Source organism: Ambystoma mexicanum, chromosome 4q (assembly GCF_040938575.1).
Source record: "Ambystoma mexicanum isolate Mex_15411 chromosome 4q, UKY_AmexF1_1, whole genome shotgun sequence".
Taxonomy (NCBI): domain Eukaryota; kingdom Metazoa; phylum Chordata; class Amphibia; order Caudata; family Ambystomatidae; genus Ambystoma; species Ambystoma mexicanum.
Genome location: NC_090928.1, coordinates 666,006,790 through 666,026,176, shown reverse-complemented (window position 1 = coordinate 666,026,176; position 19,387 = coordinate 666,006,790).

The following is a 19,387-nucleotide window of genomic DNA, read 5'->3' as shown; positions in this document are numbered from 1 at the left end:
TCTCCGCAATCGTAGGCAAAGGTTGGGCGGAAGATAAGGAACGCCAGTGGCTGGCAGTGCTAGCAAAGATCAGACCTGTGGCTTGTTATTGGTGGTCTGATTTCAAAGCCTCAGTTTCCTTCCTTACAGAACTGGTCATTGTTGCAGGTCTCCTGTGTGTTACTGATCCCTTGTTCCTGGTTTTATGTTGCCAGTTTCTTGTCCCTGAATTCTTGGATTTTGATTTGTGTGGGTTTATTAGTCTTTAGGGCCTACTAGATTCCCTTTCTAGCTTTCCCCTGTTTCCTGTTCCCTTAAAGCCCAGTGCTTCTGTTTGCTCAGTTTTTCTGGGACACTCCTCTTTAAAATAATTATCGTTCCTGTTCCTTTCCTTTCCTGGTAAGGAGGGGGAGGTTTTGGCTTTGTAATTGTGTTCCTTGACTACATCTTGAAGTCCATTCTTTGGTCTCCCTTACATTTCTTACTTGGTTCCCTATTATTCTCCAGGTGTGGTGTGCTGTTTTCTTCTATTAATGTATTCACTATTCCTACTTGTCCCTTGTCTTATGTATAAAGTTATCCTCCCTTTGCTGTTGTAGCCTTTCAGGGCCCCTATTTGATCGGCTGGGTTTTGTGGCAATTGCTAACATCTGAAGTGGGTGTTTGCCTATCCTCAGGAATATTGTCTTGAAGTTACCTTATATAATACCATCAAGGGTGTCAGCTCACAGACGCTGTCATTGTTTGTACTACATGTTGGCTTAGCAGTGACAGTACCAGTCACAGAAATTGTGGATGAGCAACTTGCTGGCATTCATTGTAACCATAAGGAACATGTCCTTGCCCCACATCCCTTTGCATATATTTGTATTTGCATAAACTTCTACTTGTACAACATGGATGTTATTGGGCATGTTTCTTGGTTCTGGAGTACATATTTTTTGGTGCACATTTATTCACTGTGTTATCAAATGCACATTTCCCCTACCACATCCTCTGCCTCTTGCCTCCCAATGACAGAATGGCCAGCCTGCTATTCCTGCACTCTGCTTAAGTATTCTTAGCATTCGGATAGCTCTCCTTCTCTTGTGCATTTTGATTTTCCCTTTGAACATGCTATATTTAAAAGGAATGGCACTAACAAACGTGAATAGAAGGTGCCCCTACATTTGCCTGCTACAGTCAAATGACCAGTTCTGACCTTAATGAACACCTTGTCACAAATGGGCATTTAGGTACAGAGTATGTTTCTCACTGGATGCCAAATCCGACATCGCCAGGTCCTAGTTCAGTCTATTGTTCTTAACGTGATCCTATGTCACTTCAAGCCTTAACAACAGAAAACAAGACATTGGGGGTCATTCCGAGTCGGGCGGTAGGGGATACCGGGCACCGGTAAGGAGGCCGGTGCCGGTAATCCCCTGCCGCTCGATTCCGAGGTCCCCTAAAGGGACCCCCAAGGTATGTTTGGTCGGACCAAACGTACCTTACTAGTCCCGTTCGGGGACCAGGCCGCTAATTACGGGCATGCCATTAGCAGGCCTGTCAATAGCGCCTTCCCCATTCCCATTGCCCTTTTGGGGCTCAAATGGGAATGGGGAATGGCATGTTCAATGGGGACTTACCGGTTCCGCCGGTAAGTCCCCCTTGAACTACACCGGTGCCGGACCCGTTATTGGTGGCAGTCATGGCGCAAATAGCGCCATGACTACCACCAATCTTGGAAGGAGGCCCACTGCCAGGCTTACGACACCAGAGTACCTCTGTCGTTGAACCCCATGTTTCCAGTCACACTGCTCCTCAGATCGAACAATTTAATGAAAGACTAAAATAATTAGGGGGAGGGGTAACTACATAACTGCCGTTTTCTACCCTAAGACTGTACTATGTCCCTCTGTACCAGAACCGACTTTAGTCCCCAATTTCAAGCAAACCAATGCTAATAGTTTAAGGGAAACACAGAAAAAGGTAGAAAAAGAAAGAAAAGGCCACAGACCCTACAAGCAGTAGGCAGGAATGCAACGTCGGGGCAATCCATTTCGTATATGGTTGCGTCTGTGTTCAGCCCAGGGCACATCCATGTTCAGTGGTGGTCACATGTGGCTCTTTATTCATGATTCCTTCAGATATTCTGACCTACGCCCACTGTGATAGCTGCCGTGGCACTGATACCAGCTCTTTTCCATTCTAGGATTCATTTCCCCCCTCTCTGCCTTTCTTGGCATGCCGTTGATTTAAAGTTTCCAATCATTTCTCTTGCGCCTTCATGTGGAGTGGATAGTCCCACCTTGAGTCATTAAGGTACGCTCTAGGCCTGCCTCACCAGTGGTACACCTCTGTAACTCACTGTATGTCCATTCTCTGGTAATGGGAACTCATGGGTCTTGTTAAGCACTGTTATGTCACCGGTACCAGTTTTTAAGCTACAGGGCAAATGCTATGGCACGGGGCGCACATCCTTGGTGTGTTGGGTGGCAGGCCTTTGCCCCCCATTTGGGCAGGGCGGCATGTTTAGGATAGGTCTTATTTATTTGTTCAGTTCTTGCTGGGTTTTATGTTTCTACATTGCAAGAAGGGGGTTGTGCTTCGCTCTCTTATGTGTTTGATATATTGTACTATGACTTGCGATCAATGCCCTGGTTTTATAATATACACATGTGTAGGTTTTATGTATTATTATTATTATTTTTTTTTTTAACTTAGGGTCGTCTTCTAGTCATGACGAAGGCGGTGCAAGTTACAGTTTCCACCGAAACGGGCACTGTATGCCTCTGCCGTCCTGTCCTTAGGGGCGGGTGTCCCAGTCTAAGTGGTATCCGCTCGTAGACCCTATTCTTCCAGGATCTGCTTTAGATTAGAAAGATGGTCTCTGTTACTCAGCAGTGGATGTATAGCAGTAGCTTGCCACCTCCCTTTTACACTTATTATATGAGTGGATGGCTTGAGTGTAGCTCAGGCAGTTGTTGAATGGCTGCATCGGTCAAAGCATTATGAATTGTCTCTGTCTTTGTGTACTTGCTAACTTTTTGTTAACGTTTTAGTACATTTAGCCAATTTGATTGTATTTGTACTTATTTTTACTGATTGTTCTTGTTCAAATTTGTCTGATTAAAATCTTCCTAACATTTATATACTGATGTAAATAAATATCACTGGTTATGACTAACATGTTTTGAAATCATATGATGTTTTCCTTTCACCTTGGTTTCTGATTGATTCTTAAAAGATGGAACACTATAGGGGTGCAATCTGTAACATCCGTTTGGAGGTACAGGAAGTCTAGTCTTGAACAAATTTAGAAATTAGTTTTGAGGCCACCAACTTTCCCTGCTGATATTGATGAACAGTTAATGCAGAAAATGCTTAAAGCTAAGATTCCTGAGTTGAAACAAGAATGTGTTCCCTTATAAAACAAGAATGTAACCTTCCAGAACATTCTGAGGGCTTTGCTCATGTTGATGTCAACGTTATTGAGGTACTCAGACCAAGCTCCCCAGAGAAAGGCCTCAGTACCTTTTCTACTAATAAGATTAATGATGAAAGCATCCTTATGCTTCCTGCCGGTTCTAGCCGGATTGAAACCCTTAAGGCTCTTTCGAAACAGTGCTTTCAGGAAACTGATATTCACCCTTTCATTTATTTGCCCAAGTTCTGACCATTCTTTCAGACCATTGAATGTAACCCCTTTTTTAAAATGCCTTGCCGCTGCTTCTCTGAGGGGAATGGTTTACACACTGTACAAAGCTCATCAAATACTCTAGTTGGTGCTAACGAACATGACCCAGATTTCACCGCAGACATCTGCCGGGGTCAAGACCCAGAACCCCCTGTGCACACCGTCCAGTCCCTGTGTGCAGAGCTTTTGATAGAGCATGATCTTTGTCTTAAAGCAAGAGGAGGTTGGAAATGCTGTTTTTCTAGTCTCTTTCCGGTTTATCTGAAACATATGTCTCCCTCTATTTCAGGAAACCGAGTTAGCAGAAGGGATACTAGACAATCCTTTGCCTATTTTTCTTGTTTTTCATTTTTGCGGCATCGCAACATTTTTTACTGTTTTATTTGTGATAGTCTCTAGGTGTCTTTTAGAATAGAATAGACTTTTAGGAGTGTGGCTTTTGCTGGTTGGAATCCCGAGTGAACTGCCTTTTTACTGAAGGACAAACACTTTGTTAAACTTATAATTGGGCAGGAACTGCCATCACCGAGCAGTGACAGAGTGACTGGGGGACAAAAGCAAATACTTGAAATATGAATGTTTGTAAGGGTTTCACAAATGACATGCACAGCGAAGCCACCATAAGGGCAGAAGGGTGCTAAACTTTACTTTGCTTTATTACATTTATATAGCGCGGCCATAGACCCTAAGGCATGAGGGCGCTACAAGACAGGAACAAACAAATAACAAAGATCATATTAAATACAGGTGTAAAAGCTAAAAGGAGATATGCTCATCAAATTAAAACAATACGTGAGTTAATTGAAAAGGTGAGTCTTCAGCCTCTTCTTAAAGATCTCAAGTGACTCGATGCATCTCATGTCCAAGGGTAGAGCATTCCAAACCTTCGGTCCAATAGAAGAGAAGGCTGAGTTGGCCACTTTAATAGTTCTACATTTCGGTACAAATAGTAGGTGCTGATTATTAGATCTTAGTGTTCTGGTGTTGGTTCTCGTGATGAGGAGCTGTTGTAGGTATTCAGGCATGTTGCCAAGTCTACATTTTTGCACTAGGGTCAGAGTCCTGAACAAAATTCTAGACTCTACAGGCAGCCAATGGAGACTGTGTCTTGCGGTCGTGACACGATCTCTATATTTAAGTTTCATCACAGCTCTGATTGCCCCATTTTGGCATACTTGCAGTCTGTTGCAATCAGTCTTATTGGGTCCCATAAGGAGCAATCTATTTTAGATCCTATTATCGCTCTTGCGATGGTCTCTGCGTTGTCTTAGGATATAAGGGGCCTTAGATGCGCAAGAAGTTTAATGTAATAGGCACATGATGATACCAAACTGCTGACGTGTTGTTTCATCGTCGGACGTTGCTCAAAGGTCACCCCTAACGTTTTCACCTTTTTTAATGGCATGATAGTTTCATCTCCCAACTGAAAACTGTCATACTGTGATCCAAGTTTGTTTAGAGTTTGTTTAGAGTGTGAGAAGATCCTATAACAAGCAGCTCAGTTTTTGACTTGTTCAGGGCCAGCTTGTTATGGACCATCCAAGTTTCAATTAAGGCAAAGACTCTATTGATGGCAGATTCATCTATGCTATGTGAGCCAGAGAGTGGGATGACACATTGGATATCATTCATTGTGTAGTTGGTAAATATTATGTTCTCGTGGTCAAGCATTGCGAATAGAGGGGCTGCGAAAATGTTGTAGAAATAGGGAGAGGTAGAGGCACCCTGAGGTACGCCGCAGGAGATCGTAATGGATTCAGATTCTGCTGTGCCGCAGAAGACCCCACTATCACGATTGTTGAGTAATGAGTCCCATTTACATGCAAGGGGAGAAAAATGTGAGACTTCGTACAACCTGGTGGCCATGATATCATGGTCCACCAGGTCGAGCACCGCAGAGAGATCAAGAAGCATAAATAGTGAAGCTTTGTTACGATCCATGCGGGACATTAGCTTGGACTTAAGTTCCAAGAGCGCGGTCTCAGTTCCAAAGCCAACCGGAACCCAGACTGATAGTCATTTAAAACTGGATATTTCTTTAGGTGATCTGCGATTTGTATATAGACCACGCGATCAAGGATTTTTAGAAGGAACGGTGTGTTAGTGATAGGCCGATAGTTATTTGGATCATCGACTGAGCGGCCAGGTTTTTTCAGAATGGGCATGACCCAAGCCTTTTTAAGGTCCTGTGGGACCATACCAGTGTTTATGTAAGCATTAATACATTTGCAGATAGAGGTGATTAGAGATGGGGCACAGGTTCTTATCAGAATAGTGATGTAGATATCGTTCTTACATTTTGTGGGCTTAAGTTGGTTAATAATGATTTCTAGTTCTTTTTCCATGATCGGGGATAGGTTGAAGGTCGGGATGAGCGATGATCTTTGAAAGGACCAGTCCGCCGGCTTGGACTCAGCACATTTTAAGTTAATGCTTTTTTTCCAAGATGTTTCCCTTGATAGTATCTAGTTTCTTATGCATAGCTTGTTGCATTACATTACACCAGGAGACATCATCAGTGATGGATCTCTCTGGGATAGTGTGATTGGTTCTTTCTTGTTCTTTCAATATGTGAAAAAGCTCTTTTGTGTCATGTTGAGGATTTTGGATCCTGTTGTTGAAAAAGTTGTATTTGACCTTTATGATGGCCTTTTTGTAAGTGGAGGCTATGGCTTTATATTTACTGAGGAGCAGAGGTGTGTTACAAGACTTCCATATGTGGTAAGATTTGAGGGTCATTGACCATAGGTTATGTTTAATATCAGGTTTTGCCGGCTTCTTTTTGATGGGAGCCAGGATGTTAGCTACAGTTTCTAAATTGGTGGAGATTAATTTTGCTAGATCTTCTGATGTGTCAAATTTCAGATGCGGGGGCATAGAGTCAAGTATTGGTTGTACTTTGTTTATAGTGATATTTTTATGTTCTGATACAATGTTTTGGTTTTATTTTGGCATTTAAGTATGATAGGGAAATCTACCAAGATGTCAAAATTCAAAAGAAGTGGTCCAACCATGGACATGGTGATACTAGTGTGTTATTAATATTAATTGCATGACTGGCTACCCAATCTAGGGTATGTCCTATATTGTGTGTGGGCTCATGAATAAGTTGTGTAAAGGCCAATTCAAACAGAGCATTTTGTAATTCAAGTGCAGCCATGTGATCCTTGTGGTCAAACCACAGGTTAAAGTCTCCCACGAGCAAACATTTCATATTTGCTTTGAGAGAGGAGAGTAAGAAGCAGAGAGGTTTTTCACAAAATCTGCAACTATATTAGGTGGTTTATATATGAGAAGAATGGTGAGGGTGTTTTCCACATTCAAACTAGTTTTAATGCAAAGGGAGTCAACGCCTTCCATCACAAATTCCCTACTTTGCCAAATATTAAAGATAAGCCTATATATAAGGGCAACGCCCCCTCCCCTACCATCTTTCATGTCACATCTAATCATTCCATAACCTAATGGGATGGCTAGATTAAGAGAAGGGCCTGCTTTACGGGACCACTTTACCTTATTTTATATGAACATTATTTATTGACTACCTACTACTGGGTATCAACATAATCTATGCCAATGGCTATCTAAAGAGTATCTATTGGATATAATGTTATTCAATGTTTCTGTTTAGGCCATAGCCCTCCTCTGATCACATATAAAGTGTGTGTGTATTTATGTATTCATTTCCGGGCTGCCATTTAATGAATTGTACCCTGTATTGTAAAAGTGTAGCATTTCGTTTGCAGTTTGTGCTGCATTTTACAAAGCAGGACTATGGAGTTTGATCCAAAATCCCCTCCAGGTGGCAACAACCTTGTTACAGGATTTGACATATATTTTTGACCCTGCATTGCCCTTCCAGGCACAGGACCCACATAGCCTCCAATTCCTTCAAAATAACTCCGGTACGCTCAATGGGCCTGGCTGTCCCCCACCTGAGACTTTCTTCAACCTTACAGGTTGCTGTCACACTGTCTCCACATTTGGGGCAGAGTCTCCATTTCTCTTGCAAGTTCCCCTTCCCACCTGTGCTCCACAGAGTACACATTGAACCATCTTAATAAGGTGCCCATCTACTGTGCAGAATAAAGAACCAAGAAAAGGCCAGGTGCTACTCAGGCTGATGGTGGATCCTTAGCCTGCCCATTACGCATATAATGATCCCAAGGGGAAGATTCATAGCACATTATTCAAAGCTAAATCACAATGTGATTTAGAGTCAAAGGTCCCACACTAGGAGATCGAGTTACCTTAATAATTTTAAATGTATGCCCTTCATATACAAAAACATGTTTTGACCAATGTGATGTCAGAAGGGCTAACCTAAGGCTTTTGTTGAAGCTCTCAGAAATGATCACCCTGACCTAGTTAAGGTTTGGATTCCTTCGGATGCCCTGTGGCTCACTTCTGGTAGTCGTGGTGAAACTTGCCAAGGCACTCTTCTCGGGCAGGGAGGGGAAGCGACAGAAATAAAGTACAACCACGAAATGGGCCTTATTGTTAGCACAGCAGTGCAGAAAAACAATAATTAATGGATTAAAAGAACGAATGGTAAGCAGCAGTTGAAATAGATTTGTAACTGATTTACTGCCATTTTCACTCGACCGCCCTATGAGTGGTTTGGAGACTAGTCGGTTGGAGTTTGAGGAAAACTTTGGCCTCTTGGCTGGGATTCTCCAGAAGAGTTGCTCATTCGAAAGTGGTGGAATAACAGTAAATCCTTCAAAGCCCAATGGAGGGCCTTTTTCAAGAACCTTGTAGAAGACACAGACTTTCCCATCTGGACTTTGGAGCAATGCTATTTCCTTTTGAAAAAGGTTTGGCCTCTTCGCTGGGGGAATGGGAGTGTTCTCCAGAAAAGTTGATAAGTTACAAGTGGTGGAATAACAATAAATCTTTCAAAGTCCAATGGGAGGGCCTTTTTGAATAACCTTCTACAAGACACATTTGCTGATTCAAGGAATCATTTGCGCTGAAAAACTGAGATTTGTGCGCCATTCTGCCCGCAAATTCCTGTTTAACAAATGGGGATTTGCGGGCAGAATGGCACACAAATCCCCGTTTTTCGGCGCAAAAATTCCATGAATCAGCTGCACAGACTTTCCCATCTAGACTTTGGAGCAGTGCATTTTCCTTTTTCCAATGAGGAAAACTGTGTTTGATTGCTTTCCGGCCTCTTCCTTGTTCCTCTGTTTGGTCGTGGAACAACTCGGTGGCTTGCATTATCCTTATAACTATGGCGGGAGGTACTTTATCTCATTAATAAAGGCTAAAAAGTCATTGAATTACACCTGAATTGATTGGCTGATAGTATCCAATTGGATGTTATCCATTTTAAAAGATAAGCAAACGAGTTGGGGGAGGGGTGAGTTAGAAAGAGGGTTCGGGGTTGGCAGTTTATTTTGGGGAGGAGAAAGGGAAAGAGAGAGCAGTAAAGAGGGAATCTCACTGCGCTCTTAATTTGGAGTTCGGGAGCATGCTAATGCGTGCTCTGGACCGTGTGGTTGCCTTATTTTTAAAGACTTCCAGTGATGAAACGGCTAGACCATTATGGATCCTGGAAGCAAGATTGAATCTAATTTTCAAGGCACTAGGCTAAAATAATGAATAGTTCCAACGTCTGCAGAATTGCAAGAATTGACATATGGATCTCTACGAGGTCTCGATAAAAAAAAGCAAAACAACTGTCTCCACAACAACAGCAAGATAGTGCTGGTAGGTCCTTTTGGGTTCCACAGCCACAGGTAAACCGACTGGGGGATTCTGACTGCTATGAACTGCCTTCATCTAGCAGGCATTGGCAAAGCTAATACTTCTGGCTTTTCTTTTGCAATTTACTTTAAACGAAAAGCTAGTCCCATTGACTTTGCCAATGTTGGTATAAAACTAAAGTCATCTTTGCAGCCATGACTACCTTTTTCCCTGGAAGAGGAATGTTTAACATTGCATGAGGTTGCCTGCAGGAGGGTAAAGCAAGGCCGATCCACACCTGAGTGATGAGCAAGACCGTGCAAACAGTGTTTTCCCAGCAGCCCCTAAACACTTTTCCCCTTCCTTCAAAGTGTGCTAATTATGAAAGAAATTCACATGCTCGTATCAGCTATTGTACTAAGCCAAGTCTTGTGTGAGCGCGTGTTCAATCAAGCCGCCCGATACACAAAATATCCAAACATATCGGTCACGAGCCAGGCAGAGAAAATGAAATCAGTCTCACATTATATCTCAAAGGATTATCAAGGATTGTCCAGCCTGCCTTTCTGTGAAATACAGATAATTCCTTTTAAAGATGTTGCAAACATAAACACTAAGAGGTCGCTTCATGGAAATAATGCGCGCTGAAATTTTCGGCGCAAGCGTGCGAAAGCGTGTGAATCGCAGTGCCAGTGCGAAAATCGCAGCGAAACCCGCGCACAGCGATTCATGGAAGTCCGTGCGCAAGGAAATTCCAGGATGTGTGCCAAAATACTGCGTGGCGCACGCTGGCGCACACGTCTTCAAACCGCGTGCGCTAAGCGCACAGCAAAAGCGCACATAGCACGGCGTACACAACAAAAGTAGGCGTAACACGGGGCGTGACACGCGAAATGGGGAACAACGCGTGAAAATGAGGGCGTTACGGGGGAAGTACAGGAGGCAAGTGCACGGAACGCCCACACGCTTGCCTACAACTCGTATTCATGGAATCGAATAGGGCAAATTAGCGCACGGGCAAAGAAGTGCACAGGCCTAAACACGTCCGCCACACGAAGGCAGGCGGTAGCGTCCCTGCGCATGAAAGAAATGTGCGCCAAAATGTGCGCTAACAAAAAGGACGTATATACAGTCATGATGAATGTCCCATACTGTGGCCCTCTAGGACAAATGACGTGCAAAGGGGTACGCGACAAACACTGACACCCACGGTGTGAAAAATAGCGTGTGCATGCATTTCGGGGGTGTGCGGGAAGTTTCACACGCGATTGGCCTTGGGCGAGCAGGGTACGTGTATATCTGGGGTGCGCGTGAAGTTTCACACGCGATTGGCCTGGGTACGTGTATTTCAGGGGTGCGCGGGAAGTTTCACACGTGAATTGGCAGTGTGGGTCCCCCAGGTGTCCCCTCCACGACCCGTGCAGGCAGCCCACACCACAGGGGACTACCCTGCAGCCCTGGTCATGTCCTGCAGGCAGCCCGTCCACCATGGGCATGCCCCCCAGCCAAGGCACATGTCACCTTGCAATATGATCAACAACTCATGTCCCCTTGCACCCCCAGCAGTCAGGGGCCCCTGCTAGCAGGCCCCCACTCATATCCCACTCATGTCCCCCTGCACCCCCACCCCCCAGCAGTCAGGGGCCCCTGGCAGCAGAACCCCAGTCATGTCCCCCTGCACCCCCACCCCCCCAGCAGTCAGGGGCACCTGCCAGCAGGCCCCCACTCATGTCCCACTCATGTCCCCCTGCACCCCCACCCCCCAGCAGTCAGGGGTCCCTGCCAGCAGGCCCCCACTAATGTCCCCCTGCACCCCCAGCCCCCAGCATTCAGGGGCACCTGTCAGCAGGCCCCCACTCATGTCCCCCAGCACCCCCACCCCCAGCAGTCAGGGGCACCTGCCAGCTGGCCCCCACTCATGTCCCCTTGCACCACCACCCCCCAGCAGTCAGGGGCCCCTGCCAGCAGGCCCCCACTCATGTCCCACTCATGTCTCCCTGCACCCCCACCCCCCAGCAGTCAGGGGCCCCTGGCAGCAGGCCCCCACTCATGTCCCCCTCCACCCCAACCCCCCAGCAGTCAGGGGCCCCTGCCAGCAGGCCCCCACTCATGTCCCCTTGCACCCCCACCCCCCAGCAGTCAGGGGCCCCTGCCAGCAGGCCCCCACTCATGTCCTACTCATGTCCCCCTTCACCCCACCCCTCAGCAGTCAGGGGCCCCTGAAAGCAGGCCCCCACTCATGTCCCACTCATGTCCCCTTGCGCCCCCACCCCCCAGCAGTCAGGGCCCCCTGCCAGCAGGCCCCCACTCATGTCCCACTCATGTCCCCCTGCACCCCCACCCCCCAGCAGTCAGGGGCACCTGCCAGCAGGCCCCCACTCATGTCCCCTTGCACCCCCACCACCCAGCAGTCAGGGGCCCCTGCCAGCAGGCCCCTACTCATGTCCCCCTGCACCCCCACCCCCCAGCAGTCAGGGGCACCTGCCAGTAGGCCCCCACTCATGTCCCCTTGCACCCCCACCCCCCAGCAGTCAGGGGCCCCTGCCAGCAGGCCCCCACTCATGTCCCAATCATGTCCCCCTGCACCCCCACCCCCCAGCAGTCAGGGGCACCTGGCAGCAGGCCCCCACTCATGTCCCCCTGCACCCCCACCCCCCAGCAGTCAGGGGCCCCTGCTAGCAGGCCCCCACTCATGTCCCACTCATGTCCTCCTGCACCCCCATCCCCCAGCAGTCAGGGGCCCCTGCCAGCAGGCCCCCACTAATGTCCCCCTGCACCCCCAGCCCCCAGCATTCAGGGGCACCTGCCAGCAGGCCCCCACTCATATCCCCTTGCACCCCCACCCCCCGGCAGTCAGGGGCCCCTGCCAGAAGGCCCCCACTCATGTCCCACTCATGTCCCCCGGCACCCCGACCCCCAGCAGTCAGGGGCACCTGGCAGCAGGCCCCCACTCATGTCCCCCTGCACCCCCACCCCCCAGCAGTCAGGAGCCCCTGCCAGCAGGCCCCCACTCATTTCCCACTCATGTCCCCCTGCACCCCCACCCCCCAGCAGTCAGGGGCACCTGGCAGCAGGCCCCCACTCATGTCCCCCTGCACCCCCACCCCCCAGCAGTCAGGAGCCCCTGCCAGCAGGCCCCCACTCATTTCCCACTCATGTCCCCCTGCACCCCCACCCCCCAGCAGTCAGGGGCACCTGGCAGCAGGCCCCCACTCATGTCCCCCTGCACCCTCACCCCCCAGCAGTCAGGGGCCCCTGCCAGCAGGCCCCCACTAATGTCCCCCAGCACCCCCAACCCCCAGCAGTCAGGGGCACCTGCCAGCAGGCCCCACTCATGTCCCCTTGCACCCCCACCCCCCAGCAGTCAGGGGCCCCTGCCAGCAGGCCCCCACTCATGTCCCACTCATGTCCCCCTGCACCCCCACCCCCCAGCAGTCAGGGGCCCCTGGCAGCAGGCCCCCACTCATGACCCCCTGCACCCCAACCCCCCAGCAGTCAGGGGCCCCTGCCCGCAGGCCCCCACTCATGTCCCCTTGCACCCCCACCCCCCAGCAGTCAGGGGCCCCTGCCAGCAGGCCCCCACTCATGTCCCACTCATGTCCCCCTGCACCCCCACCCCCCAGCAGTCAGGGGCCCCTGCAAGCAGGCCCCCACTCATGTCCCACTCATGTCCCCTTGCACCCCCACCCCCCAGCAGTCAGGGCCCCCTGCCAGCAGGCCACCACTCATGTCCCACTCATGTCCCCCTGCACCCCCACCCCCAGCAGTCAGGGGCACCTGCCAGCAGGCCCCCACTCATGTCCCCTTGCACCCCCACCCCCCAGCAGTCAGGGGCCCCTGCCAGCAGGCCCCCACTCATGTCCCCCTGCACCCCCACCCCCCAGCAGTCAGGGCCACCTGGCAGCAGGACCCCACTCATGTCCCCCTGCACCCCACCCCCCAGCAGTCAGGGGCACCTGCCAGCAGGCCCCCACTCATGTCCCCTTGCACCCCCACCCCCAGCAGTCAGGGGCCCCTGCCAGCAGGCCCCCACTCATGTTCCACTCATGTCTCCCTGCACCCCCACCCCCCAGCAGTCAGGGGCACCTGGCAGCAGGCCCCCACTCATGTCCCCCTGCACCCCCACCCCCCAGCAGTCAGGGGCCCCTGCCAGCAGGCCCCCACTCATGTCCCACTCATGTCCTCCTGCACCCCCACCCCCCAGCAGTCAGGGGCCCCTGCCAGCAGGCCCTCACTCATGTCCCCCTGCACCCCAACCGCCCAGCAGTCAGGAGCACCTGCCAGCAGGGCCCCACTAATGTCCACCTTGCACCCCAACCCCCCAGCAGTCAGGGGCACCTGCCAGCAGGCCCCCACTTATGTCCTCTTGCATCCCCATCCCCCAGCAGTCAGGGGCCCCTGCCAGCAGGCCCCCACTCATGTCCCACTCATGTCCCCCTGCACCCCCACCCCCCAGCAGTCAGGGGCCCCTGGCAGCAGACCCCCACACATGTCCCCCTGCACCCCCACCCCCCAGCAGTCAGGGGCACCTGCTAGCAGGCCCCCACTCATGTCCCCTTGCACCCCAACCCCCCAGCAGTCAGGGGCCTCTGCCAGCAGGCCCCCACTCATGTCCCCCTGCACCCCCACCCCCCAGCAGTCAGGGGCACCTGGGAGCAGGCCCCCACTCATGTCCCCCTGCACCCCCACCCCCCTGCAGTCAGGGGCACCTGCCAGCAGGCCCCCACGCATGTCCCCGTGCACCCCCACCCCCCAGCAGTCAGGGGCCCCTGCCAGCAGGCCCCCACTCATGTCCCACTCATGTCCCCCTGCACGCCCACCCCCAGCAGAAAGGGGCACCTGGCAGCAGGCCCCCACTCATGTCCCCCTGCACCCCACCCCCTAGAAGTGAGGGGCCCCTGCCAGAAGGCCCCTACTCATGCCCCACTCATGTCCCCCTGCACCCCCACCCCCCAGCAGTCAGGGGGCCCTGCCAGAAGGCCCCCACTAATGTCCCCCTGCACCCCCACCCCCTGCAGTCAGGGGCACCTGCCAGCAGGCCCCCACTCATGTCCCCTTGCACCCCCACTCCCCAGCAGCCAGGGGCCCCTGCCAGAAGGCCCCCACTCATGTCCCACTCATGTCCCCCTGTACCCCCACCCCCCAGCAGTCAGGGGCACCTGGCAGAAGGCCCCCACTCATGTCCCCCTGCACCCCACCCCCTAGCATTCAGGGGCCCCTGCCAGAAGGCCCCTACTCGTGCCTCACTCATGTCCCCCTGCACCCCCACCCCCCAGCAGTCAGGGGCACCTGCTAGCAGGCCCCCACTCATGTCCCCTTGCACCCCAACCCCCAGCAGTCAGGGGCCTCTGCCAGCAGGCCCCCACTCATGTCCCCCTGCACCCCCACCCCCCAGCAGTCAGGGGCACCTGGCAGCAGGCCCCCACTCATGTCCCCCTGCACCCCCACCGCCCTGCAGTCAGGGGCACCTGCCAGCAGGCCCCCACGCATGTCCCCGTGCACCCCCACCCCCCAGCAGACAGGGGCCCCTGCCAGCAGGCCCCCACTCATGTCCCACTCACATCCCCCTGCACGCCCACCCCCAGCAGAAAGGGGCACCTGGCAGCAGGCCCCCACTCATGTCCCCCTGCACCCCACCCCCTAGAAGTGAGGGGCCCCTGCCAGAAGGCCCCTACTCATGCCCCACTCATGTCCCCCTGCACCCCCACCCCCCTGCAGTCAGGGGGCCCTGCCAGAAGGCCCCCACTAATGTCCCCCTGCACCCCCACCCCCTGCAGTCAGGGGCACCTGCCAGCAGGCCCCCACTCATGTCCCCTTGCACCCCCACTCCCCAGCAGCCAGGGGCCCCTGCCAGAAGGCCCCCACTCATGTCCCACTCATGTCCCCCTGCACCCCCACCCCCCAGCAGTCAGGGGCACCTGGCAGCAGGCCCCCACTCATGTCCCCCTGCACCCCACCCCCTAGCAGTCAGGGGCCCCTGCCAGAAGGCCCCTACTCATGCCTCACTCATGTCCCCCTGCACCCCCACCCCCCAGCAGTCAGGGAGCCCTGCCAGCAGACCCCCACTCATGTCCCCTTGCACCCCCACCCCCCAGCAGTCAGGGGCCCCTGTCAGCAGGCCCCCACTCATGTCCCACTCATGTCCCCCTGCACCCCCACCCCCCAGCAGTGAAATGGCGATTCCATGCCACAAAGCAAAAGTCTACTATGTACATCAACACATGTCCCCACACGAAGGCAGGCGGTAGCGTCCCTGTGCATTAAAAAATGTGCGCTATCAAAAAGCATGTATATACTGTGGCCCTCCAGGACAAATGACGTGCAAAAGGGTACGCGACAAACACGGACACCCGCTGTGTCAACAATAGCGTGTATTTGGTGGGTGCGCGGGAAGTTTCACACTCGATTGTGCCTGGGCGAGCGGGGTATGTGTACTTCAGGGGCTCGCGGGAAGTTGGGCTTGCGGGAAGTTGGGCTCGCGTGAAGTTTTACACGTGATTGGCCTGTGCGAGCGGGGTACGTGTAAATCTGGGGTGGGCGGGGAAGTACAGGAGGCAAATGCGTGGAACGCCCACACGCACGTGCCAAAAAAGACGCGCTAATCTGGAAACACGTACGCCAGCAGGAAGCAGGCATAGGTGTACCCGCGCAGCATAAAAGTACGCGCAAACAAAAAGCAAGCTCAGACGCCAGGATGAACATACCGTTCCTAGCAGCAGTGGTCTTGGGATACCGCAGGAGGAGGAGGAGGATAGTCAGGCCCAGAATTTTCACACCCAGAACAAGCCTTTTTGGCATGCCTGATAACCAGGTGTATGGGAGGTACAGGTTTCCACCTCACATAATACTCGACCTGGTCAGTGAGTGGGAGGATGACCTCACATCACCCACCCTCTGCTCCCAAGCACTCAGCCCCCTGGAGAATGTCCTCAATGTACTGCACTTTTTGGCCACCGGATCATTTCAGCGGACAAGTGCCATAGTGGTGGGGGTGTCACAGGCCACAAAGTCACGCTGCCTACACCAGGTCTTGGCCATCATGACTGCACGCCCATCAGTGCGCAGGCACATATACCAGCCCAGAACACCTGCAGAAAGGCAGGCTGTCATCCAGGATTTCTACGGGGTTGCACAATTCCCCAAAGTCCTAGGTGCCATTGATTGCACCCATGTGGCCCTACATCCCCCCAGGGCATCAGAGCACATCTATAGAAACGGCAAGCACTGGCATTCCATCAACGTGCAGGTAGTATGTGATGCCAAGGGAATCATCAACTCAGTATATGCCAACTATCCAGGGTCCACCCACGACAGTTTCATTTACAGAATGTCAACCCTAAACCGGGACCTAGAAGCTGGGCGGCATGGCGATAAATGGCTGCTTGGTGAGTATAAATGCCACAGCACATGCATGCATGCCAGATACTGAGTAATGTCACAACCCCACTAATGATACCCATCACCACCTCCCCAGGGGACAGTGCCTACCCTCTGAGCACTCACATGATGACGCCAATTCGGACCGCACCACGCCACCCGAGGTAAGATACAACACAGCCCATATTGCAACCCGGGGCATAGTGGAACGCACATTCTGAGTGCTCAAGTCACACTTTCGCTCCCTTGACCGTTCTGGTGGGCATCTGTTATACGCTCCCCCAGTAGTGTGCAGGATCATAGTGGCAGCATGTGTCCTGCACAACGTTGCAACATGCCGGGGCCTGCCGGTGGACATGGTGGTGCCCCCACATCCCCAACCACATGCACGCCCGCTGCGCATGGGAGTGGAAAGGGCACGGGTGAGGCAGCCGAACACAGCTGGTGGCTAATAACTTCACTTAGAATCACACCTGTGATTCTGGTATGTGGCAAGGCTGTGGAGTGCACACAGCCTTGCCACATACCAGCTGACAATCAATGATGATGACATGAGGGACAGTCAATTGTCACAACCATACCATCCTGAGATTGGTCACCTGGAAGTGTCACAATGTGTGCATCCCTACCTACAGAAACACCACCAGTGCTGTGTCATCATCAAAATACACATATGCTGCTAAATGCATGACCCCCTTGCAAAATACAACATGAGAACAGTGCCATGTCACCCAACCCCTCCCCAGCACCGCCACCCAACACACCATGGCATGTCATGCTATGTGAGAGCAAACAAAGCAATCCCGAAAACCTGACACAAGTTTCACAAAGTACAGTGTCCCTAATGGAAACTGGCCACACACAATATGCTCCTAGTAATGTTGAACTAACAACACACATGACCAAATACTTACCAACTAAACAATGCATCTAGACAAGTTCAAACATTTCTAAAACATGACAGTACTAAGTTAAAGTAGTCATAGTCATACAACCTGAATATGCCACCACATCGTCCCCTTCAAACTGTAGTCTTGCAGCCTTCAAAATTGGTCTGTGTACTGCATACAACATGAACTCCATCTCCAAAGTAGACGGCCTTGTGAAGACATGAGGAATGAACCTGCAAATTCAGAGGGAGACATGGAAGCAAAATCATACATTAATACACCATGCAGTGTACAATACAACAACAATATACACAAGGAATGTCTACACAGTATTGACTACAGACTGCCCACACAGCTCATGGGAGCCCAACGTCAATGTGTACATCACTGTCACTTGGTCACACCCTTTGCAAGCCCATGGAAACGGGAAGCAGGAGGGGTGTGTGTCTCATGAACCCAAGCATCTAACCCAAATTCAGGACAAGCCTGCATGTGCCCAGCCGGAATACAGTGGATGCCCACGGGAGCCACACAAGGCAACACACTGTCAAATTATTTTTTTTACAAATCAAAAATCAAAATGGCCATGTGGGGGACGGGGGGGGATGTGGGAGGCCACCTAGGAGGTCCGAGGACAGGGTGCGCACCAACAGCCACCTGTGTGGATGTTGGGAAAAAAAACACCTCCATGGGCTCATGGCCTGCACGGCTATGCCAATGTGGGAGAACTGCTGCCGTCGCTCCCATGACCCTCTGCTGCTGCATCAGGAGGTGGTGGTGCTATGGGAGGCAGCCCACGCAAAGCCCTGGTATGGTCCTCCATGGCAGCAAGCATGCGGGTGTGGAAGGTCTCGTTCTGGAGGATTATAGTGCGGAGATCCCCATGCAACACCTGACGTGATGCCCGGATCTCCTCCCGAGTTGCCCGCATCTCAGCTGAGAGCGTACTTGTGAGGTGCTCCAGCCGCTGTTCTGCCCTAAAATTAGCAGAAGTCTCAAGCTCAAGAAGAGTCTGCCTGAGGTTATGGAGTTCTTCACTCAGGGCTTCCCTGTGGGCCTGGGACTCTATTGAGATGGATTGGCGCAGAGCCTCCAGTGCCGCCCGTCGTCCCTGTTGGACGGCAACATGTCTTCCCTGTGTGATTGGCAAATGGAGTCTGTTGCCTGCTGTAGTTGCTCCATCTGCCTTTCAGGGGGGATAATGGAAGTGGCCACCCTCTCCATTGCCTGAGCCATCATTTCAGCTGATGCTGACTGTTGGGTTGCCATAGCATACATGGAGTTCTCCCATACGCTATTGCCTGGTGGCGTACGGCCACCGCGTCAACGGGCACCACACCTGTTTGGGGCAAGGCGATGTGCACCTTGCTGTGCTGGAACCGCCTGAGGCTGCAGGACTGCGTTCCCCCTCTGATCTGCTGGCCCAGGAACAGGATCAGATGCTGTGGAGTGTGACCCTGCATACGTAACCGCCAAAGGCGCCTCTACCAACACTGACATCCCCATAGAGGGATCTACCCCTGGTGCAGGTGGGTTGGCCAGAACAGAATCCCTGCCAGAAACACTTACCTGTGACGGCACATAGGTCTCATCATCCGAATCAGCACCTGAATTGAGGTCTGGGGAGGTGCACCCAGAGACACCACTGGAAAGTATGGTCTGCAGGAGGATTGGCTTCTCAACCACCACCACACCACGTCACCCGCTGGTGCCCGGTCGTGCCTGGGATTCCTCCTGGGTCTGCACCATCTCCTCAACCTCAACAGCATCAAGT